The sequence below is a fragment of the Propithecus coquereli genome, unplaced genomic scaffold (genome assembly GCF_000956105.1).
Source record: "Propithecus coquereli isolate 6110/MARCELLA unplaced genomic scaffold, Pcoq_1.0 Scaffold30, whole genome shotgun sequence".
Taxonomy (NCBI): Eukaryota; Metazoa; Chordata; class Mammalia; order Primates; family Indriidae; genus Propithecus; species Propithecus coquereli.
Genome location: NW_012148619.1, coordinates 1013280 through 1038900, shown reverse-complemented (window position 1 = coordinate 1038900; position 25621 = coordinate 1013280). Strand labels below are relative to the sequence as shown.

Here is a 25621-nt window from a genome sequence, read left to right as displayed (position 1 = left end):
CCTATGGAGAGGTTCACGTGGAAAAGAACTGAAGCCGCCAGCCAACAACCTCATTACCGAGCTTGGAAGCAGATTCTCCAGACCTGGTAGAGCCTTAAGATGGCAATAGCCTTGGCCAACAGCCAATCTCTCATGAGAGATTCTGAGCCAGAACCACCCAGCTAAGCCACTCCTGGGCTTCTGGCCTTCAAACACTGTGTAAGGTTATAAAAGTTTAACAGAGAGGTTAGGTAGCTTGCCTAAGGTCACACAGCTAAATAGTGGCAGAGCTCAGATTCAAACTTGGACAATCTGGCTCCATAGTCTGTGCTGTTAACCATCAAGTTGTACGTATCTCCTTGTTGTACCATAGCTGAAAACTCATGTTTCTTCTGTTTAGATGTCTGACTGCCTTCCTCAGGGGGCAAGAACAAACTAAGGATGTTCCTGGATAATCAACCTAGCAGTAGTGAAGATAATATGAATGGAAGGGGTCCCTTAGGCTTTGGAAGAAGACCCAGGTTCAGTTCCTGGCTCTTGTGTGCTGCTGGCAACCTACTTTACGTTTCAGAACCTTAGTTTCATCATCTGTAAAATGGGAACAACAACAATAATAATACTTTTCCACCATTAGGGGGAGCTAAAGGATGACTTATACAGTATGCGAATCTGTTTATCCATTCATCAGTTGATTGACATTTGGATTGTTTCCAACTTTGGGCTATTATGAATAATCCTATTATGAATAGTCATGCACAAAGGTTTTGTGTGGACGTATGTTTCATTTATCTTAGGGTATATACCCAGGAGTGGAATTGCTGGATCATATGATAACTCTATATTTAATTTTTGAGGAACAGACCACTTCCAAAGTGACTACACCATTTTATAATACAGTCCCCACCAGCAAGGTATGAAGGTTCCAATTTCTCCACATCCTCACCAACGCTTGTTATCATCTGTCTTTTTGATTATGGCCATCCTAGTAGGTATGAAGTCATATCTCATGAACGATCTTGTTTTGAAGTTGCATTTGCATCGCAAGCACATTTGGTCATTTAGACTATTTATGTTCATTTGAGGTAACTTATGGAGCTTAAGGGAGCTTAAACAAACCCCCATTCTCCTCTTTGGTCCCAGCACTAAGTCCTGACTGCCTTCTTTATCACAGGAGTGTCTGTAGGAGCAGGGTTAGGCCAAGGGGCCTGTGGTCCTTTAGGGAAAGCCCTCATCACCCCCTCCCCTTTTCTCTGATTTCCCTTTTCCTCACCCCCATCTCATGGACTCAGATGAGGGTGGGCTGCAGGAGGAAGGGGCTCCTCAATCTTTTTGACTTACTGCCCCTGCTCTAGGTCAAAGAGCCGCTTTGAAGTGGCCTGATCAGCTTACCAGGTGTCTTAGTCCATATGGGCTGCTGTAACAAAATGACATAAACTGGGTAGCTTATTAACAACAGAAATTTATTACTAACAGTTCTGGAGGCTGGGAAGTCCAAGATCAAGTCACCGGCAGATTCGATGTCTAGTGAGGGCCGTTTCCTGGTTCAAAGACGGCACCTTCTCACTGTGCCCTCAACTGGCAGAAGTGGGTGAGGGAACTCTCTGGGACCTCTTTTATAAGGGCACTGATCCCATGTAGGAGGCCTCCACCCTCATAACCTAATCACTGCCCAAAGGTCCCACCTCCCAATACCATCATCTAAGGCATGAGAAATGTCAACATATGAATTTGTGGGGGACACAAATACTCACACCATAGCACCAGGAGACTTCAGGTAAGTTGGAGGACAAAAGCCTGGAGTGTCAACAGGGACGCACTGGCTTGGACATGCTATCTGTGTCCAGATCAGGCATCAGAAGCTGGGTGGCTTGGGGCTTACTCTGCACTAACAATGCCATGTTTGGTCTATAGTGTTTCAAACTTGGGAAATTTGACACAAACATCCAGAGTTCTGGCTTTTCTTTAAAAATTGGCAGGCCTGGCCGTGTTGTTCCTGCCTTTCCATGTTGCAGCTGCTGGCTGCCGCTAAGCCCTGGCTGCCCCTGGAACACTGGCCTGGGCTCTCCGATTCCCCACAATCTCCACCACTCACTGTTGTGTCACAGTGGGCCCTCTCCACACGTCACCTGCCTCATCCCTGAGCATATTTATTAGTGCCCAACTCCCCCCGGGACCTCATGGGGTAAACGTAGGCCGTAGTAGGTAGCAGGACTGAACGTGGGTACTTGGGATCCTGGGTTTCCAGCCGTCTCCATGCCATCTCCTCACAAGCCCGAGCAAGTTGCAGATGTAATGTGGGCATGTAATTTGTGGTTCATAGTTCTTGATCACTTTTTTGTGGGCCGACTACTGTTCTAACAGTTTGCATTTATTAACTCATTGAATCCTCGCAGGAACTCAGCAATAATCCCAATTTACAGATGGGAAAACGAACGCTCAGAGAAAACACTTGCTCGCAGTCCCCGTGTGATAGTGGCAGAGCCCGGATTTGCAGGCAGGAGCAAATAAAGGCATTTTGCTCGCAGCACAGCCTCTGGCTCATTATGGGGGTTCAGTGGGTGCAAGCTACATAGTGATTTGTGTGGCCTCACGACTGCTACTAACAAGCCACATGGCGGGGCATTGGTCCTGGCCAGGTGCCCCATCACAAAAGCCAGGAGTTGGTGTAGATGACATGTGTGTTTGGAGAAATGATACCTCTGATTCTTTTCAGCTCTAACTTGCGGTGAGTTTCTGAAAGCTGGTTAGAGAAGAGGAGAGGGGCATTTGGGTTTGCTATGCATAGAAGGTGAGGACATAGGCAGCTGGTCACTCCTGAGGATGTGTCCCCTGCGCCCCATTGCAGAATGCCAGGGGCTGGCTGTCCAACACTCCTGTCCCAGCTCTGATTGGCCTGGTTGCTATGAGTAGTGGAGTCCACCTGGGAAGTCACTGTGGCCTTGTTTCTCGTCCTCCTATCCCCGGGAGGAAGACAGAAGCGACTGGTAACACAATAGCATTGTCCTCACGTACACAGACTCCCTTTGTTTCCCCACCACACAGAGCAGTGGCTGTGACAATGGCCTTGAATTACACTTTACCCTCCTTTCTCCAATGTCACACTTGTTTTTTCAGTTCTGGAATCGGCTGAACAATGATTTCCTGTAGGGGGGAATATCAGCTTTTCATATTTTCCGCCTGCTTCTCCATCGGTCTTCAGGCCCTCAGTCAGTGAGTGGCAAGCCAGGCCCAGGGGGTGCCAGGCCCGTCGGAACGTCCCCTTCTCAGGAGTCTGGAAGGCTGTGGTCCCTCACCTCTGCCCTGCAAGGTGGGACCTGTCCTGGAAGAAGAAACCAGACCAGGTAACACAAGAGAGAGGCTGAGAGCTCGGGGGTGGGAGTGGGGTTGCAGGCGATGGCTTGGGGTCCAGCCCAGGAGGATGGGTTTCTGGGTTTCAGATGCCCTGTTTGCTTGAGAGCCACTGTCTTCTGGTAAACAAATAAACAAGCAAAGCAACAGAAGTCAAGTGCCGCAGCTTCCCAACTGGAGAAATATCCCTGCCAGTCTGACCCCTGTTCAATGCCTCTGGTATCTTTGGGTGACCAGAATCTTCAGGGCCCATGTGGGTTTACTGAGGGGACCATTCCCTTCATAACCGTGGCTGATAGTAAGCTCTTACTATGTGTATTGTATGTGCATATCCATTACTGTATACATCTCACTGTATTAACAGCAATAATAGCAAACACTTACATAATGTGCCTCAGATTCTTGCTTGATTCAAACCCAGGCAGTCTGGTTCTAGAACCTGTGCTTTTTTTTTTTTTTTTTTTTTGAGACAGAGTCTCACTCTTTTTGCCCGGGCTAGAGTGAGTGCCGTGGCGTCAGCCTAGCTCACAGCAACCTCAAACTCCTGGGCTCAAGTGATCCTTCTGCCTCAGCCTCCCGAGTAGCTGGGACTACAGGCATGCGCCACCATGCCCGGCTAATTTTTTCTATATATTTTTAGTTGTCTGATTAATTTCTTTCTATTTTTAGTAGAGATGGGGTCTCGCTCTTGCTCAGGCTGGTCTCGAACTCCTGAGCTCAAACAATCTGCCCGCCTCAGCCTCCCAGAGTGCTAGGATTACAGGCGTGAGCCACGGCGCCCGGCCCGAACCTGTGCTTTTTTATCACCATGCTCCTTGCAAAACGTTTTTTACAACATCATGCTAATAAAGCAAGGTCATCACAAGGTTTCCCTTTGAGAGGCAATGACATATAATGATAACTAGGTGTGTGAGTCCTTTGCCCTGTGCTGGGCAATGTTCTAAGTGCTTACCGTCTATTTCCTCATTCGTCCACATGATAGCCCTGTCAGATGGACACTTTATTATCTCTATTTTGTAGATGAGGACATTAAAGTACAGAAAAGTTAAGTCATTCAACCAGGGTCGTATAGCTGTTAAACGGCAGAGCCTGGATTTGAACTCACTTTTTTCTGAAGAGTTATATGAATCTAAAGCCTCCTCGGCTCTGCTGGTTCAGAGTTAGTCTCCTTCTCTAGGTCATGGGGTATAGACAGTGGCATTCAGTCCCTGGCTTTATAGAACGTCTGCACCCAAGCTCAAGGAATGTAGAACTTTCAAATGATTTGTCTGTTGTCATCGGCTTTTGTCTCACTTGAAGAAGGTGGAATTGCCCAATGGTGACAGTGAAGGAATCTGAAGGATTGCTCAATGAATGGCATCTGTTTCTTGGCCAGAGACTGGACTAAGGTGCCACATATGTAGAGGACGTGTGTGAAATAAACAGGGCTCACGGCCTATGTTCAGGAAGCTGACTTTCTTTTTGTCTATTGCTGTCCCTCAATTTTTTCTTTGGGTCCTCACTTCTCTCTTGCCCTGGGATGAAAATTAAGGCAGGTCTGGGACTCTTCTGCCTGCCCTTCAGAAATCAAAAGTTCTTTGGTCACTTCTAGTTCCAACACGGTCTCATTCAGCAATGGGTGTGCCCAGTCCTGCAGAACAGGCCAGACCGTCGGATTTTGTTCCTAGTGGAGACCCCTCCCCCTCCTCCGGTGGGGCCTGCAGCCGGCAACGGGGTCTGTGGTTAGCTTCTCCTTCCCCCTGTGCTTCCCTCACCTGGCTCACGGAGGAGTCTGACGCCTGGCAGGGGAAAGGAGAGAAGAGAGGAGGCGAGAAGGTGCTGGATGGTCTTTCTTGATTAACGCTGTGGTAAGCTGGCATTGCTGGCTGGGCCTGGTGGATATTTAAACCCCATTCTTCATCTCTTGGCACAATTTTGTGGATACTTCAGAGAACACCCTTCCTTCTCATCTTTGGGCATCTCTGAACTGCTGGTCCTTTCCAGCTGGTTGGCTAAGACTCCTTCCTTACTTCCCAGGCATATGAGCAGTGCTGTGTTCGTTTGCCAGTGCTGCCTAACAAAATACCACAGACTGGTTGGCCTAAACAACAGAAGTTAATTTCTCACAGTTCTGGTAACTGGAAGTCAAAGCTCAAGTGTCAACAGATTTGGTTCCTCCTGAGGTCTCTCTCCTTGGCTTGCAGATGGCCACCTTCTCACTGTGTCCTCACGCGGTCTTCCCTGTGCGTGCGCATCCCTGGGGTCTCTCTGTGCATCCAACTTCCTCTTCTTATAAAGACACCAGTCAGATTGGATAGAGCCTACCATAAGGGCCTCATTTGAACTTAATCACCATTTTAAAGGCCCTATTTCCAAGTATGGTTCCATTCTGAGGTAGTGGGTGTAAGGGCTTCATCATATAAATTTGGGGGGACACGATTCAGCCCATAACAGGTGCTGTCAGCTTCTTTCTGCAGAGGAGTTTCCACTGCCCTTGGCAAAGGACCTACAAGACCCACAGGTTGGTTCCTGGTACACCTCTGGCTTATGGAAAATACTCAAGTTCCATTACCTCGGCAAATCCGAAGCCACCCCCCTCTCCTACTCCAGCTGACCACCCATCTCTCTTGCACTTTGGGTTTCTCAGGCTGATTCAGACATCAGCCCTCAGTGACATCCTGGCTCCAGGGATACAGTGTCTCTGAGGCCACTCTTGGGGGGCAGGGAGTGGGCAATCGGGACTTGCAGCGCACCTATTGCTCACTCCAAAATTCCCCTCTACTCGCCCAGCTGTTTTCCTTATCCGGCCTCCAGTGTGGGCTGGAGGTAGTCAGGTAAGAGGGAAACCAGCTTCATGCCACTTCCTTCCTAAGCTCTGTGTGATGGCTTCGGTGTCACAGCTCACTTTGGAATGTGTCATCCATTGTCCTGTGGCTTCAGCCCAAGCTGAGACCACAATGCTTCTTACATCCTGCTACACAAACAACATCTCATTTCGTTTTCATAAAGAGCCCTCAGAGACACACATTCTGATCCACATATGGAAAAGGGATCTGGAGCTCTGAAAGGTTGAAGAATTCACCCAAGGTAGAGTGTCCAGCTGGTGGGGGGCGGGGAGTGAAGATTCTGGCTGTAACCTGCTTTGCTGTACGCTTTTCTTGCCCTTCATCATCCAGGCTTCTTAGAGCTTTTTCTTGCTAGAGCTTAGTTTGTGTTGCTAAAAAATTTCCTTCTTAGCAGACAGTTATTAAGGTAAAAAACCTCATCGTTGCATGCTCTGCTTGCGATGCTGGGGCTGGCAACAGGGGTGACAAGGGCATCAGGAGCTTTCTTAGATACAGCTCAAGACAGACGAGCTCTACGTGCCAAGGAGATTTCTCTTATTACTTGAAAGTCCTCCACCCCTCGCCCCAGTATAGGTTAATCAGAAGAATAATGAAGTAGAGTGGAGTGGAGTGAAGTGGAGTGTCTTTTTTGGTAGACAAGTAATACTGTATTCTTAGAATTTTATTCAAGGCAGAAGGGACCATGTCATCTCACCTTCTGTCTCCCAGGAGATACTTTACGTATGGAGCAGTGGTCCCCAAAATTTTTGGCACCAAGGACTGGTGTCATGGAAGACAAGTTTTCCACAGACAGGAGTGGGGGTGGGGAGCAAGGAGGGGGAGGCGGAGCTCAGGCAATGATGCCAGCGATGGGGAGCAGCTGTAACTTCGCTTTGCCCACCTGCTGCTCACCTCCTGCTGTGTGGCCCCCTGGTCCCTAAGTTTCATGGAAGACAATTTTTCAATGGATGAGGGTGGGGGTGGGAGGCAGAGCTCTGTGGCCCGGTCCCTAACAGGGCAAGGGACTGGTACCAGTCCACAGCTCGGAGGTTGGGGACCGCAGCTATAGAGCACTTCAAAATATAAAGTTATTTATTTCTTTTTTAAAAAAACCCTTCTTTTGTTTAGACTTTTAATTATTTTCTTTACAAATAAAAAGGCCAAGCCGGTCGTTGCCCATCCTTCCCTAGGAAAGGGAAGGCTACAGAGGGGCCTGGCAGCTGTTCTGGAACTGGTGCCAAGTCTGTGTCAGGAGCACAGGGCTGGGCTGGGGCCCAGGGAGCAGGATGGGACCAGCTGGAGCTGCAGCTGACTGGGTCCAGGGAGGAAGGAGAGGACCATATTTCTGCTCACCCATTCAGCAGTTATTTCATGAACACCTGCTGTGCCCAAGGCCTTCGTGGGCTCCGTGCCAGGAAGGGGCAGGTCCTGAATGGGCCCTGGAAAAAATGACCTCTGAGCTTCTCTCTGGTTCCCAGAGGAAGGTGAAGCGCTGGGAGGGGGTGGTCAGGCAGGTGGAAAGGAGGCTGGAGAAGCATGGTGTGCTTGTGGACCTCCACATGGCTTGGAGCTGCTCGAGCACAGGCCAGAGGGCAGGGAAGGCAGGGGTCAGGAGGGGAGAAGGGAGAAGGTGGGGAGCTGCCCGATGAGTGCTGGAGGCTGGATAGGTAGGCTCGGCCAGGTGGGAGCACAGAGGGGTTTTAAGCAGAGAGGTGACCTGAGCAGGTTTGCCTCTTAGAGAGAGAACTCTGAGGCAGGACACGGGGACACGCTGGAGCATCAGAGGCGGCGAGGCTCGGGGAGCCGGGCAAGACAGGATGAGGGGCAGAACTAAAGCCCTGCCTGGATGATGGAGATGGGATTAAGCTGGAGAGAGTGTGGGAGCCATGAGGGGTCAACTGAGGAAGGTGTCTAGAATGCCCCAGGGGTTTCTCAGGGGGACCAGGGAAGGGGTGCTGTGCTGTTACCAGGCGGTGTGTGTGCGTAGGGGCCAAGGACCCTTCCCAACCGGGGCATGGGGAGGGGGAAGGGTTGTTCGTTCTTTCAAAAATCACGTACTGAGGGGCTGCCGTGAGCTGAGTGCTGGAGAAGATGGCAGAGGGACACGTTTCATTCCTCACGGTCAGACGGAGGAAAGCCAGCAGATTCAGGAGCAAAGCAAATGCAGTGTTGCAGAAAGACTCTAACAGGGAACTGGGAAATAACTGGGGACATTTGAATATGGACCACGTATTTAGTGATATTCGAGAAATACTAGCTTTTTTAGTTGTGATGAAAGTATTATATTTCAGGTGGGAGAATATCCCTCAGATTTTTTCTTTCAGGGGGATGCAAGTTGAAAGATTTAGGGGTGAAATGTCATAATGTTTGCAATTTACTTGGAAACAAAATAAATACAGAGAGAGAGAGAGAAAGCAAATGTGGTCAAACATTACCAATTTTTGGGAGTTTATGGGAGTTCACTGTACTATTGTTAATATGTTTTGGCTTTTCTGTGTGAAATATTTTATAATAAAAACTTAAAAATACAAAGTTGCAAGTGCATTGATGGGAGGTAGGGTACTATGGGAACACAAAGGAGAGCTCCTAACTCCATTTCGACAGGTAAGAGAAGCTTCCCAAAGAAAATGTCCTCTAAGACGTGACAGATGAGTGGCTGATGGATGGGGGATGGGGGAGAAATTTGGGGAGAATGTTCCAGGCAGAGAGAACAGTGTGTGCAGGCCTGGCAGCCTCTTTTGCCAGAGGAGCAAAAAGAGATTTAACATGCATGTAGAATGTGAAGTTGGAGTCACCAAGAGGCAGGAAGGGAAAGGTGAAGAGAATTTGTAAGGGGTACAGGGTAAGTAGGGGCACTGCATTGCCGAGAGGTGCTAGCTAAGGTGTGTGAGCTGCTGGGCCCTGGCACCCCTGTTCTAAGCACTTCATCTATTTGAGTTCACCCAACCCTCGCCGTGCCTCTACCACGTATGTACAAATTAGCAACGCTGTTTTAGAGATGAGCCGACCAAGGCACAGAAGAGTTAAGTAACCTGCTCAAGGTCGAATATCTGCAGGAGTCAGGATTCGAACCCAGGCATCCTGGCTCCAGAGCTCATGCTGTCCTAACCACGAGGCCACGCTGCCTCTGGAGCCCAGTCTGTGTGGAGCAGGACCTGGAGGGAAGCAGGACCCGAGGTGGGACTGCTTAGGAAGCAGCCGTACATGTCCAGGTGTGGGGTGACGGCGACGTGAACTAGAACAGTAACAGTGGGGATGGAGAGAAAGAGACAGTGTGGCAGTTACTTCGGAGTGAAACCAACAGGACTTGGTGATTGAGCAGTTGTGTGTGGGGAAGTCAAAGACGATGCCTGGACCATACCCCACTGAACACCTGGCTCTGCGCCATCTCGGCGTGAGAAAGAGGAGAGAGCGAGAAGATTCAGGGATACCCTTTTCATTAAAAAAAGGGAGAAGGTATTAGCAGACCCATAGCATCCCCCTCAACTGTGAGGAGCAGCATGTTGCACAATCAATCCACATTTCTCTCATCCTGGCTTCATTTTAGGTGCAACTTGCCATTTGCACTGTTTGAATTTTGTAATCGGTGACTGTTGTAAAGTGTAGATCGTTCCTTTAACCTCAGTTGACTGACAAAACAGTCAAACCATAGCCCCTGGTCCCTTTTCTAATCATCTCCCAGCCCACTAAGCTGCTGTTAGCCTTGAATGGTGTGACGCACACACCTGTGTGTGTTTCGCCAGAAGCCCTTGATCCTTGGGCCTCTTCGGAGGGCTTAACTGGAATGAAAATTAAACAAATATTGAAAACACAATAGAAAGAAAAATATGTGGCTGCGTTCTTCTAATGCTTATTGATTCGTAAGATCTTCTCAGGCATGAAAACAAGATTCACTGCTAGCATCCTGACACTGGATTCCTGTTAACTGGAAGAATGGCTTTTTGATTGGGGTCAGGGGTGCCCAGCAGGGCGGGAACAAGCCTGTCTGTCCGCCAGGTAATCAACCCCAGTCAACCCTCACTTGGAATGAGGGACACTGTGGCCCAGGAGGGTCCTCGCAGCATCCTTAGAAGCCACTGAGGCTACTTCTCGGTTTTATACCAACTTTCTGGGGACCTCATTTTTTTCTTGCTAAAGGCCCCAAGAATTCCTGGTTATTTTTTCCTGTGGCAAAAATGATACAACTACTCCATGAATCCATACATAGAGGACATGGGTCTGTAGAGTTAAACATGAGTTCTCCTGCCTACACCCCACCTTCCATTCCTTTCTCCGAAGAAATTGTTCATTTAACAGCAGATATCTATTCTGCTGTTATTATGTACTGCATCCTGTTTAAGGGGTTGGCCTTACAGCCGTACACCAAGTGACAAAAACCCTTGCCCTCCTGGAGCTTACGGTCTGGGGGATATTGTGATGTATGATTCCATTTATATGAAATGGCCAGAAAAAGCAAATGTATAAAGACAGAAAGTAGATAAGTGATTTCTAGGGGCTTGGGGGAGGGAGGACATGGGGGAGTGACCGTTAATGGGTATGGGTTTCTTTTTAGGGATGATAAAAATGTTCTAAAATTTACTGTGGTGATGATCGCACATATCTGTGAATATGCTAAAAATTGAATTGTATACTTTAAATGGTTGAATTGTATAGTGCCAATGAAATGGTACTATTGTTTGAATGTTCATGTTTCCCCCAAATTCATAAATTGAAGCCTAATTACTAATGTGATAGTTTTAGGAGGCAGGGCATTTGGAAAGTGATTAGGTCAGGAGGGCAGAGCCATCCTGAATGGGCTCGGTGCCTTTATGTAAAAGGCTGGAGAGAGACCCCTCACCCCTTCCACCATACGAGGACACAGCAAGAAGGTGCTGTCTATAAACCAGAAAGTGGGCCCTCGCCAGCCACTGAATCTGCCAGAGCTTTGATCTAGGACTTCCAAGCCTCCAGGGAAATAGATTTCTGTTGTTTATAAGCCATTCAGTTTATGGCAGTTTGTTATAGCAGCCCAAATGGACTAAGACGGTATGTGACTTATATCTCAATAAAGCTGTTATTTAAAATAAATAAGACTGCTGTGAGGATTGACTGAATTCCATAGAGTGCGTAGAAAGGTGCCTGGCACTTTGTGTATATGTACCCATTACTCTCCTTGTTGTTTCCAGGAGATGAATTTCTGGAAGCAAAATTGCTGAGCCCAAACGGTAGGTGCATTATTTTTTTTCAAAGCTCTGGCAAAGTTGCCTTCTAAAAAAGCCTTTACCAATTCACCCTCTCAGAAGTAGTGCACGAGGATGCCTGTTTTTCTCTTTTCTTCTTCAAAGCAGCCACCACCAAAGAAGTCTGGAAGAACACACAGCAGTGTTCACAATGCTTTCTTTGGGTGATGGGATCCGATGTGAACTTTCTTTCCCTTTTCCTGTATTGCTTATCTCTATTTTCTCACAGTGCTATAAAGGAACATGTAATAATTGCGTAACATTTAAAAAAATAAAAGCACCTCCCACCTCTCTTCCCCTTGGGGCTCCGACCCCTCACAGGCTTGGTAGTGATCAGTGCAGAAGACCCTTTACTTCTCAGTGCACCTAAAAAAAAGACACGAGCCCTTCCCATTGGGAAGGTTTTTGTTGTAAATTTGTAGAGGAAACAGCCAGGGGGCGACAGACCTAAACATGGAGGAAACAGCAAAAAGTGCAGTTCTTGTCCCAGGCCTGTACTTTCTTGCTAGAAGATACTCAAAAGTATGATAAAAATCATGCTTGTGAATCATACTTGTGATCAGCTGCCAGACACAAGTTTGCAAATGCTTCACACGCCTTGTCATTTACTCCTCAAACAATCCTATGACAGTAGGAACTGGTGCAAAAATGGAGTTAAAGAAAGAAGTTAACTATGGAATTTTGGAATGAAAGATACACTGTAAGTGGCTGAGGTAGATGTCATGATGAGACCTTTAACTTCAAGTCAGAGTCATGAACGAGGGTATTTTATGATCTCATTTGAAAGTGAGGATGGAGCTACGGCAAGCTTCTGGGGACATTGACTCAGTGGCTCCACAGCGTCCTCAGAGTGACGGTCGTTTCCAGCTTTCTGCTCTGCCATCTTCCTGTTGCTTTTAACTTCAGGCAGAAATAGGGCTCCAGCAGCAACATCTAGACCTAGCAAGGTCCCCAGGGGAAAGTGAGGGACAGTTTCTTCCTAGGGCCTTCTCCTTGGAGACAGGAAACTTTTTCTGGAAACCCCTTTCCCTTCCTTCCAGCGAATTTCCCCCACAGACATAGTCTCATTGGCCCATTCTGGGTCACCATACTCGGGAGCCAATCATTGGCAAAGTGATGGAATTTCCTCTAGGCCAATTGGGCCTGTCCCTGGGGTTTGTGCTGGAGATAAGTCATTGTCCCCTGAGGAGAGAAGTTCCCTGAGAAAAACTGGGATTCTATTTGGAAGAAAGAAGGGGAAATAGATGTGATGGAGCTTGGTAGAGGGACTAATATGTCCAGCATCAGCAGAGACTCACACTTGCACTGTCAAACTCCGTAGTCTCTGTTCCTAGCTGCTGCCCTGTTCTGTATCTTGGCCAAGACTCTCATTGCTAGAAACTGATTATTGAGGGTAAAGCAGATAAATCACCCATATTTACTCTTTCTCTGTCTTTAGGTCTCCTCCTTTATGAAGGGGGATTTGAAGGCTTGATTTGGGGCAAATTATTAAGTGCGAAGTAGTTGATTTTTTAAATATCCCAGTCTCAACTAGATAATTTCCACCTTGGGGTCTGTAGGCTGGGAGACTGCCATTTCACATTCCCCTTGGGTCCCTCCCTTTGGGGTGGTCCCTACTTGGCCGCTTATAGAACCAACCTGATTAATAGTATAGTACTGGTTTTTAGATCTAGAGGACTTTGGAAAGACCCGCTTGACCTCCTTTCACGGGAATCACATTTTTAGCTGATGTAATTGATGGAGGTATTGTTCCATGAATCTTCACTCGCCTCCTTCCCACCTTGGGACACAGTACACTTCCTGCTCTACTGACTTTGCGCTTGGCCTTTGACTTATTCTGTTCAGTGGCATGCGAGTGGATATGACTGTAGCAGAGGTTTTAAATAATGTTTGCACTGTTTGGTTTTTGGCCTTGTACTCCTCTAACCTCCAAGAGAAGAACACACCTGGACAGCCACTGCCCCCTCTCCGTGGGCCCCGGAATTGGTCTCATGGAACAGACCCAAACCTGAACTGAAGCAGAATTGCCCTAGGCAATCTGAAGATCTGTGAGCAAGAAAATACATGTTTATTTTCCTAAGTCACAAAGGTTTTGTTTTGTAGCAGTTTTTGTTTGTAGCAGTGGCAATAGCTGACTAATACAGGTGATATTTTGGGGCATTGCCCGAAAGCGATGGATAGTGTAGACATGTAAGACAAGCTGCAAGAACATGTCCCATCAAAGCAGCTCCTGGAACAGTGAGTATTGAGTATGGCTCGGGGAGGGAATGAACTGGAGATGTTTTGATGAGTTTCTTGGAACATCCCAAATTCTAAGAATATTCTATAAACTGTTTTCTGACCCATTCTCACCAAAACAAGCTTCATGGCCAAGAAATTGCTAAACCATGTGTTTCATCATCAATATTCAAATGCAGCGTAATGTAGAGAAAAGAGCACTGGACGTGGTGTGGTTTTGCACCACAGTTGTGTACCACAGTTCAGCTCATGTCTAGTCTGTGACTTTGGGAAAGTCATTTGATTTCTCTGAAACTCACTCTCTTTGCCCGCAAATTGGGAGTGGTTATAAGAACAAAATGATTACGTACATTTATGGTTTTCAGACTGTACTTTGAGTGGATAGGATTTTTTTCAAACAAAATCAATATGTAAAGCTGAAAACTGAATACCACACTCAATTTAAAAGTTCCTTATTTGGTTGCAAGTCTTTCAATTTTGGCAGAACCTACCAGGTTCCTCCCCAGAGCCCTTAGGGTTCCCTGCAGCCTAGTTTGAAAACAACTGATAATAGTGAAAGCACTCTACAAATGGTGGTGGTGATGGTGGTGATGATGGTGGTGGGAGTATATGATTTCAAAGTCTCCCAGGTTTCCTAGTCTCCTCTTCCTCCCTGATCTCTCTCACTGACTGTAATCTGAAAGCCACAATTAAAGATTGTGTGTGTGTGTTTTGGCATATTTTTAAGCTTGGAGGGCTGAAAAGACTTAACCACACTCAACAAGTCCGCCAGAATGACAACACAGTCATTTCTTCAGGTCCACGATGTCTCAAAGTGTCTGTGCAGTCATCCGTGATTATCCCTTTAGTTATGTGCCAGTTCTTTGATTCCATGCCCCTATTTGAGAAAGGCAATTTACCACCCTGACCTGGAAGTCTGTTGCATCCTCTCAAAGGAACACATCATCATTCTGTGGCTTGACATAATGCTGGGCTTCTTTACTTTTATGTGCTTCAAATTGTACCCTAATTTACTCTGTGCCCCAGGGCATTCTCAGTTCACAAGTGTGTCTGACAGTGAATAGCAGTAAGTGCAACTGGTTGTTGCAAAAATAGATTTTACCCTTAGATCAAAATTTGGCAGCACACCTGTGAAGGGCTCTGGTGTGTCCAGCCTGCTGGTTCAGAACTAGTGCCTTAAGAATACTTCTTCTTTTAAACTTACTTCCCTGGGCCTTATGAGTCATTTACACTTTAATAAGAATGAGTTCTTTAGAATCCACCCAGAAAGCTTCAAATGGGGATGAAATGGAGTATCTTAGTTTGAATTCCTCCAGGAAAAGACCCTGAGACAAGGATACAAATGCAAGTAATTTGTTTGGAAGGTGAAGGAAATACTGTTATAAGAATAGAAAAGTGGGATTAGGGGAAGCAGTCAACAAAAGATGTGTTGTCAAGAGAATTACCCCTGTGGGTGACTGCAGCTAAATCTTACCAGGAACTCCTGAAACCAGCATGGGACATGCATCTCAGAGGCACCCCACCCACGAGGAAAAGGGGCTGGGGTATTTATACACCAACTTCCCTGGTCACTGGTTTAGAATGCTTCCAAGGGCATGAATCCCCTGACTTTTTGCATGGGCAGAATTCACCCTGGTGGCCAGAGAATGCCCTTATGCACACAAAAAGCATAAAAATGCTAAAAAGCTTGAGGAGAAACGGGCAGGGCACTGAGAGTACTGTTACAGTCCACCGCTTGTACCGCCTACTCATGTCCTCTTCTAAGGTCATTTGGTTCTGTCACTGAGGCTTCAAGGTGACGGCCAACCATTAAAAAAATAAAAAGAAGTAAACCAAAAGACTAGAAACAGAGCATTCATGGGACAGGTTCCCACACTACAGGGAGCTGAGGTCCTCACTGCTCATTTCAATCATATATTAGGTAAACAAATTCTGAGTGATGTGGTATGAGGGGGGACCGGTAGATTTTGTGATTATTGTAATATTGCCTTTGCTATATAGTGAGTGGCTTGGCAAGGCAATGTTATGCACCATCCAATGACAGTTCAAATCAGAGATTCTGTGACAGTAGTGCTAGCTCAGACACTGCTACCTCATATTCTAGGCCTGGAATACATTGTCAATGCTTACTTCTTCCCTATAAGGACTTTGACTTTAGTATAAGAGACTTGCTGGGGGCTGTGAATTCAGAATGCTTTGCAACTGTGTTATTTGCACGATTAGTTGCTGTGCTTGATTTTCAGCACAATCTACTCTCTGGCTGCAAGAGATGAAGATTTTCAGCACAATCTACTCTCTTTAAATGATTCCGTAGAGGCCTCTGGCTTTTACACCACCACCTGAGTTGGTAGCTGTATGATTTGAGCCTGTCGTTTTCTTCCTGAAGTGTTTCTACAGCACGTAAACACTAATCCACTAACCAGCTCCACAGTCCTTATAATTACCGTTGCTCTCCTGTATCTGCAATGCTGGATATCACATAAGCATTTCCTTCCACTTGCATCCCTCCTGATTCACTACCCATACAGTGTCAGTCCTTACGATGCTACAGCACACTAGGTATTAGCAACTTCTCACTTGCAACTAGCAATTGGTCCTTGTTGCCATCTGGCCAGCAAATGACCCAACTTCCAGAATTCCATACCGAGATATTGTTTCTTGGGAGTACTTCTGGTACCAAGAAGACCTAGAGACAATGATTCCAATACCAATAGTTAATTTGGAACATGAAGGAAGCACCAGCAAGGGAGTGGGTAAGCACCAGCAGGCAAGGGAAGGCCAGTAAACGCTATACTATCAAGAAAGTTACCATCATGGCCTTATCCAATTGTATAACTCTGGAAAACAATATAAAATGTGATTCTTAAGGATATCCCACTGGAGTGGCAATAGAGCTGGATTATTTATTTATACCAGCTTTGGCTAGTCATTGGTTAAAGACTGCTGGTGGGGGGGGGGTGGTGGTGGTGTTAATTCCTGAGCCCTCCCAGCATGCCTTGTGCCTGGGCATAGTGGACACTGGTAGCCAGAGAAAGCCCTTAGGCAAAAAGATGCAGATGCTGGTCACCAAAAGCCAGGCCAATGTACCCTGAAATGGTACCGCCCAAGAAGATCTGAGCAGGGCACTGACAGCATCAATTACAGGAAGAGAGGGAGGAGAGAGCTTCAGAATTCAGTGACTAAGTTTAGCAAAGGAAAGGGTGTCAGGACAAGTCAAAGGGCATTCAGAGTTTTCTAATTCTCACTTTGCTCAGTGCTAGTCCCATTCCGAGGTGTGGCTGCTTGGCATAGCTGCCGTTAGTCAAAAACTTAAAGAGGTAGGAACAGAAACACATACCACTGCTGGGTGACAAATCTAGCACTGACATGACATTTTCATACCTTCAAGCAGGCATCTCTCACTTGAAGTGGGCAGAGCTGGGAAGCAAATGCCTTAGTGGACTCTTGAGTTGGTGTCTATGCTGGGCTGAATTTCATATTACCTTAATAAACTCCCTGAAGTTATAGTACAAAATTTGGGGAAGTTTATTGCTTTTACGGAAACTCTAGAACATTTAACACTAATACTCTATGTATAGATGACCTAGTTCAAGATGTTACTTTTCTTCTGGACTGAGGAGAAATTGGATCTTTGGAAAAAGGTAGGCATGGCAGTCTCTCCTAGCATAGTAAGATCTTTTTACAGTGGAGCTTTTGCTGAGCGTGTTTTGCTTTTTCACTCCAGTGGCTTTTAGTGGTGGCTAGTATTGGAATTTTGGGTGCCCATCTACTTCTCTCTTCTCTGAGTTCTAACCAACCGAGGTATAGACACAAGGAGTCAAAATATCAACTTATGAATAGAAAAAGATTGGAGCCCAGATGAATGTTTATTAATACAGGAAAGGTTAAATAAATTATGGTATGTCCATAAAATGGAATACTATGCAGCCATAAAAAGGAATGAATATACCATCCTTGAGCATTTACAGTAAAAGAGCTCCAAGAAAATGGGCAAGAGTGAAGGGAGATGACATATATTTGTAGTGTCTTAGATGTTCATAGAATTTGGGAGGAATCATAAGAAAATACTAATAGGTAGGGCTTGGGGATAGGAACAGGATGGATGGGGGCCTGAGTGGGAGGGAGACTGTTTATCGAATACCATTTTTGGGAAATGTGTAAGCAGAGTTCCTGTATATATCTAGAGATCAAGAGAAAGACTCAAAGAGGGAAAGACATAGAGGTGACGGATTAAAATAGTTGCTTTGCCCCTCAGGCTGTAAGTCACCTGGATGTCTCTCATCCTGACTTTGGGAAAGGGAAAAGTTAAAGAGCAGGTAGGAAAAGATGGGAAGGTCTAAGTGGGAGCACAGAGGGTGGGCATTATGCCTGAAAGTAGAGATTGCCATCTCCATCTGCTGCTCATATCATTGGTGTGTTGTCGACATTTCACTCCACAGGTGGACTTGACCCCAAGCAGGTGCTTGGAAATATGACTGCTGAGATCCGAGCCAGCCAGAGTGTTGTGTGATCTGTTGCGCCAGCTCTTTATTACCACTCACTTGAGAGGCAGTGGGGTGATGGTTAAGAGCGTGGACTCCTGTATCAGAATAAACTTCTGCTCAAGTCCTGGCTCTGCCACTTGCTGGATACGTGGGCTCGAGTGCCTAATCCAGCCTCGCTGAGCCTCGGTGTGTTTGCTTGTGAAACAGGAATAATATGAGTGCCCACCTCACTGCTATGAAGCATAACACTCAGAGTGCACGGGATGTTCTCTGGCCCGTTGTCATCGCTCAATAGCTTTTAGTGCTTCTTTTTTACTAGTTTAGTAGTAATCTTTGTGGTCACAAGCACAGACCCTGACTTTTTGTACTTAACAGAGAACCAATTCTGCCGTTTCTCAGCCCGGGTGGGGCAAACTGCCCCTTTCTGACTTTGCTGTCTGATGCCACAGCTGCTTTTCCACCCAGTTCTAAGGGCTCGTGTGGGAGTCTCCAGAGGTGCTGCCCTACTGACAGATGTGTCCTCGAGGATTCCAGAGGCAATGCCAGATGTTGGTGTGCAGCTGTGCTCACAGAACACCCTATCAATGTTTACTCCCTGCGTAATTGCAAAGTAAATGGCTTAATGTCATTGTGTAAACAACTCTAAAGTTAATGGTTCTTCTAATGGGAAAACCCTCCTCCCACTTCCAACAGCACCAAATTGTAAGTTTTCAGTCTTCTTTTTGCCTTGCAGAAAGAGGTGATGGACCCAGACTACACCTTGTTCAAAAAATTTACGTGGAGTTCTATTTGTGACGATGTGATCTTGGTCATGAAGAGGAAAAGCAAAGCAGATATCTGCCCTATTATTGGAGATTTCCCACTCTTAATATTAATATTATGTGTTTTATCCCTGCCTTGAAAAAGAAGTTTTAAACTATGGCAATATTCAGGGTTCAAAGAGTTATGTGTGTTTCAAGTTTTAAAAGTGTTTAATATATCAAAGATAATTTTTGTGCTGGTCCCCATTGTCTGGGCAGAGACACTCTGGAGCCAAATGCTGTCTCCTTTTGAAGCAGCAGGTGAGCCAGTGCCAGACCAGCATGTTCTTTGGATGTCATCAGGCAGGGGAGGTGATGCTCTGGGCAGGGAGGGATCTGGGGACAGGACGTTTGGCTTGTGAGTCCAAGTTCATCTCCAATGTCTTTTCCTGTAAGAAAAAGCCAAACACCTCAGAATCGGGGTCCAGCAGCAGCCAAGCTGTAGTCTTAACAGCGCCATTGACCTTACCTGCATTGCCAGTTAGCTCTACCTTGAGGAAGAATACTAACTGGAGCAGGCGGCATGTGCTGGGCAGCTCAGCGCCATGGTTCAGATTGTGGGTTCTGAAGCCAGACGACCTGAGTTCAAGTTCCAGCTACGTTTCTTATTAGCAGTTGTGTGGTTTCGACCCAGTCATTTAACTGCTCTGTGCTTCAATTTCTCTTCTCTAAAACGCCTATCATAATAACACCTACTTCATAAGGTCATGAGTGTTAAATGAGTTAATATGGGTAAAGTATCTATGTCATAGTAAGCCGTATAGAAGTTTAGGCTCAAATGTCCAGTAATGAGCCTTTTTTCATTTGTTTGTTTAGTGCCTGGTACTAAAGAGGACTTAATTCCGCTGAATCCATGTGGTTGGCAAGAAGGAATTGAAATAAGTTCCCTGTAAATTATTTATGTAACTTGGTCAAGAGGTCAGCCGCTCCCTTGGGCTTGGGCTCTTGCATGCACGTGAGCAATCTCTGTTTTGCCTTGCAACAATTCACAGCTAGGGTAACCGATGAGTTACCCTAAAAGAATCTCCGCACACATCAGTGAGCAAGGTAGACTTGACTCACGGTATTCTGGTAGGGTCTGAGGAAAAGATGGAGGGATGTGTATTGCCCATGCATACACACGCACACGTGTGTGCACACCACTGCAAACCTCTTTAATGTCTCTCAGGATTTCTTCTCTCCAAAGTCCCACTTGGCTACGCATTGAGGGTTTCCCTCAATGCCCTTTTCCCCACACCAGCCTCCAGTGTTGTTCTCTCTGCCTCCTGGGAACTTCAAATTCCTTACTCTTTTTAGCAAGCAGAGCTGTACAGACCTGCCCCAGCTCTGACCCACAATCTTGCTCCATTGAACACATCACAGTCCATCATCTACAACTTAATTCATTGATGTAACAAGATGGCACTTTCCTTAAGGGGTTTCAAAGCACTTTGCAGACATCCAAATGCCCATTCCCCAGTTAAGCACCTGCCGTGTTATCTACTAATTTTGTGACCTTGGGTAAGTTATTTTCTCCTGTTGGATCTCAGGTTACTCATCTGAAAAATGAAGATAATTGGACCATTGGGGTTGTTGGAAAGACAAAGTGAAATTATGCCCATGAAACACAGAACGGAGCCTGGTGTAAAATAGGATTACGATGTATGCTTTTCAAATAAATAAATAATAGCAGAATCCCTCACCTAAATGGTATTTCTCCCAGTTGAAAGTGGGCATTGATCGTTTTTTATGATGTGTGTATGAGGTGCTATAGAGCATAAAGTAGTGAACGGTTAGGGCCATCGAGATGGCGTTGGGAAGTTTTGCAAGTTACTTAATCACTACACATTAGTTTCCTCCATTGTAAAATGGGGATGATAATAGCACTTATTTAAGGAGATTGGGAAGATTAAATGGAACAATGTATATAAAAACAGAGCCTGGTCCAATTTAAGAGTTTAGAAAATCGTAGCTGCTATTATTAAAGGTTTATGCCTTAAATTGATCTATTAGGATATGAAAGTGTATTTGCCTCCTTTCCTGCTATAAGATTCAAATCTGCCAAATCTAGATGAATTTAGAAAATCCCAGTGTTACTTTACTGAAGGCTTTAGTCAAGACAGAAATTATTTAATTTAAGCTGATAGCTTTGACTTTAGAAGTTTTAAATCACTACACAGTTCATAAACTTAATAGTTCTGTATTGATGTTTGGTTTAGAAAATCTCAGCTCCTTTTTGGGCTATTAGTTTTGTAGGTTTCCTTTTGTCAGCTACACATTAGAATCAATTTGGGGTATAAACAAATAGTCTAGCACTCCTCGCTGGTGTTCCCTTTGATTTTGTATAAATTGTGAGCAATTGGCCATATTCCACAGCAGCTAGTTATGAAGATGGAATATGCATGAGCAGAGTTTAGTGTTGGGATCAAATAAAGCTTGCAGCAAATTTAATGTGTTGTTATAAAGGATATGTAAAATTATTATTGTGCTGTGTGGCAATTAGACATAAATGCAGTTCATACAGATGACATAGTTGTCTCGCCCAAAACAAGTCCTTCTAGGATTAGCTATGTGAGGAAGTGGATTGGGCCTGTCAGGGGCAGAAAGCAGCTTTGGGGTCCCTAAAAATTCTCCCAAATTCAGAGCATCCAGATCTCTTTTTAGAGATAGGGCCTGGGTGACCAGGAGGCTTGTTGTTCAAGATCAGGACATGACAAAATCCACCTCCTCCTAGTCACTATAGGGGATTGACTGCAAGGGAAGTTTATTAATCTAGGCCAGGAGACAGCAAACTTTTTCTGTAAGAGGACAGTGAATCTTTTAGGCACTAAAGGGCCATATGGTCTGTGTTGCCATTACTCAGCTCTGCCATTATAGGACAAAAGCAGCCATAAATGATACATAGACAAATGGGTCTGGCTGTGTTCCAATAAAACTTTATTGGAACAGGCAATCTGCCAGACTTGTTCCACAGGCTGTAGTTTGCCGACTCATAGTCCAGACTAAGGCTCTCAATGGGAAACTGGAGAAAAGGAGAACCCAAAACGACACTTCCCAAAAGTAGGCCAGCATCTGGGTTGATGGAAGAAACAGGGCCATGGGCAGTTGTGGGGCACAGGGAAGCTTCAAACACTCTTTTCTCCTTCCCTCTTTTATAGGGCTTGTCTGCCTCAGTGAAAGCAACCAGCTGGAGAGATAGAATGGATAAGAGTGTGCATACTCACTGGGGTTAGGCTTAAACCCAGCTCTCTCCCAGTTTAGCTATGTGACCTCGGGCAAATTATTCTACCTCTGTAAGCCCATCTGTAAAATTTGGATGATAGAACTTGTCTTGCAGAGTTGTAAGGTTCAAATGAACCTTGTTATGTAAACTTTTTAGCTGACACCAAATAGTAGAGACAGTATGCCTGTATACTTATTTTAATGGGCAATTTAGGGAAGGTTCAAAGCCGTTTTGGGATTTGTCACCTTTCCTACAGACTTAAGAACTATGGTCACCAACCCCCGGGCTGTGGATCGGTATCAGTCCCTGGCCTGTTAGGGACCAGGCCACAGAGCTCTGCCGCCACTGCCCTCCCTCCCCGCAATCCCCACCCCTGTCCATGGAAAAATTGTCCTCCACAAAACTGGGGTCCCTGGTCCCAAAAACGTTGGGGACCACTGCTTTAGAACACAACTCCTCATAAATTGGGTCCATGTCCAGAATTATTTGACTAGTTCTATAATATACTTGGCAGAGGAATTGTTGGGTCCTAAGTCGTACACGTTCAGCTGTAGGTTGTCCATGTTCAGCAGATACTAACGTGCTTAGTAGACACCAAGCAGTTTTCCAAAATGGCTATACCTATTTGCATTTCCATGGGCAGTGTTGTGAGAGTTCCGGTTGTTTATCATTCTGTTCTTGGTGGTTTTAATTGGCACATTTCTAGTGAGTAAAGAGTTCGTGCACTTTTTCATGTGCTTATTAGCCACTTGGATATCCTGACACTTCTGTGAAGTACCTGTTCAAGTGCCAAGTTTTCTTATTGATTTGTGAAAGTTCTTTATATAGTTTGGGTATGAGAACTTTAGCTGTTACAGGTGTTTTCTCATAAAGAGAAGTCCCTGATTTTAATACACAGTCATGCACTGCATAATGTCATTTAAGTCAATGTCTACATATAGGATGGTGGACTCATAAGATTACAGTATTTTTACTGTACCTTTCCTATGTTTGGATATATTTAGATACACAAGTGCTTACGATTGTGTTACAGTTGCCTACACTATTCAGTATAGTAACATGCTGTACAGGTTTGTAGCCTAGGAGCAATAGGTCATGCTGTATAGCCTAGGTGTGTCGTAGGCTATACCATACGGGTTTGTGTAAGTGCACTCTATGATGTTCACAGGATGACACAATCACCCAATGACCCATTTCTCATAATGTATCCCCATTGTTAAGTGACACATGACTGTAGTTCTATTTATCTATCTTTGCTTTACTTTTTTAAGTCAACGATTTAGGTACATTATTTGGTACTATTTATACCACATTGCTTGTAACACTTCACACTAATACACACCAGTTGAGAACCATTGGATTAGTTGGCTGATTTCCTTCCATTCCTGATATTTAGTGTATCCATGAAGCCCTGCCAGTTGGTGTTCATTTGGGTTCATTTTCAACACACCTGGGAAGGATGGACAGGTGGAGCTACTGTCAGCCATGAATCATTACGTACATTTGGAAGTGATTCAGTTTAATCTACTTGCTTGTCTAACAGCTAACTAAAAGCGAGGGTGGTTGGTGCAAGAGAGAAAAAAGGAGGAAATTCTGGAGTGCACACACTTGCACTAGGGCAGGATTTCAGTGGAAAGGTTAAGCAGAATAGTGAGATAGAGATTTGAGCATCCATGGAGTATATCCAAAGAAGGCTCCTAGATATCTGGAAAAGTGAAGAGGGATTGAGAGAGGGTGGGTCACAGGATAAGTCAGAAGGAAGGGAGATGTGGCAGAAAGGCAGAAAAGAAGGTTTAAATTACGTAGCAAATGTCAGAGGCTCAAAGATAACAAAGGACGGTGTTCATGGGAACTCGGCCTGATGCAAACTGGTTTCCTTGACTTTTCCCAATTTTTTACTAAAAGGCCCTAATACTAAATCACATAGCAAAGCTTTTTAATACCCACCACTTTTTCTTCCTCTACTGATGGGGAATAAAATGGGTTATTAACCTTTGAATAGGTACTGCATGAAATAAAGAGAATAAAGGAAATTTAGAAGCAGAAGCAAGCAGTCTCGGCTCCTGGAGGGAATCAGCAAGTCCTGTCCTTCAGCCCATACTGAAAGGCTGAATAGGGCCAACAAGGGTCCGGCCCCAGACTTTTATTTGCTGGTGGAGGGGATGAAGCTGAGAAGGTGTGGTTTGGAGTTGGTGCAGTCATCTTGCTACCACAGGGGAGAGCCCGAGAATCAAACTAGCACACGGAGGGAAGCAGAGAGAAGCTGAGAGACGGTAGGGACTGGGTTTTCAAAATGTCATTTCAGCCCCTTGTTCAAGCTGCACCTGACATTTCATCTATCCAAGTCAGAAATAGGCAAACTCTTCCTGTAAAGCGCCAGGTAGTAAGGGTTTTAGGCTCCGTGGGCCATATCATTTCTATCACAGCTGTCCCTGCCTAGATGATATGTAAGCTGATGGGGCATAGCTGTGTTCCAGTAAGCCTATTTATAAAGGAAGGCAGTGAGCAGGACTTAGCCCAAGAGCAGTAGTTTGCAGATCCCTCATCTAAGGCACTAAATTCCCCTTTTTGCTTAAACATATTTGGCTTGGGATTTTCTAACACTTATAACTGAGAAAACCTTAATTGATACAGGTTCCTGGGCTGTGAACAATAGAAATAGACTCTGAATTCCTTAAGAAAAAACAGAGGTTTATTATCAAAATCAAGCATAGCCAAAATTCAAATTCCCAGGAGAGAGATTCCAATTGTTGTAGCTCAGGTCCCATGTCCAGGGAAGGGGGATTTACCAGTTCTCCCAAAGGTACATGCAAGAGGGAAGGGGTTGTTTCTGTAGGGAAAATCAGGGGCGTGTTATTAGACAGACTCAAGGCTGGGTCTACTCCATTAAGACAAGGAAAAGTTTCCGAATCAAGCACATTCAGCAGGTGCCCTACACATGGAGTTCATCAAAGGCAGTGTTGTGTATTCGAAAAAAGAGCCAATTGACAGAAGACCTGTCCTTGTTGTACCTTTACCACTAACCTGCTGTGTTAACCTGGGCAAGATATGAAATTTCTCTGGGCCTTAGTTCTTTAAGTACAAAAAGAAAGTCATGAACTAGGAATCTTTAAGGCCCCTCTGAGTGCCAAACTTTAGTGGTTTTTTCCATCTATCCATCATCTCACCTATTAATCTCTAAGACTTAATACCTTGTGCCCTGTGGTTCACCTTTTTGCATAATCACTAGCTGTGGGCCCTCCCTCATGTTACTTAATTCTGTGAGTATTGATTTTCTCATCTGTTATCAGCCCTACCCCGCAAGGTGGCCTGAGGATTAGAATTACATATGCTATACATCTGCAGAAGTGGAGTGTGTACTGGTTTGGAGTAGGGTCTTCAGAATTGGATTAGCAGGACTCAGTCTTTGTTTAGCCTTTTTCTTATGTGCTACATTGAGCAAATTATTTAAACTCTTCGAATCTTTGTTTCCTCACCTATAAAATGGGGATATCTATAGAACCCCCTTGATGAGATTGTTGTGTGGATTAAATGAGACACTGTATAT

General features: G+C 45.3%; 1 protein-coding gene across 1 annotated transcript in view; it reads left to right on the top strand.

Moving 5' to 3' along the window:
- The first annotated feature begins 3170 nt into the window (after positions 1-3170).
- Positions 3171-25621, top strand: part of PRR5L (proline rich 5 like) — a 165309-nt gene continuing 142858 nt past the window's right edge. The window contains exon 1 of the mRNA XM_012649587.1: positions 3171-3320. The gene's annotated coding sequence lies outside the window, so the exon portion shown is untranslated. The remainder of the gene's footprint in view (positions 3321-25621) is intronic.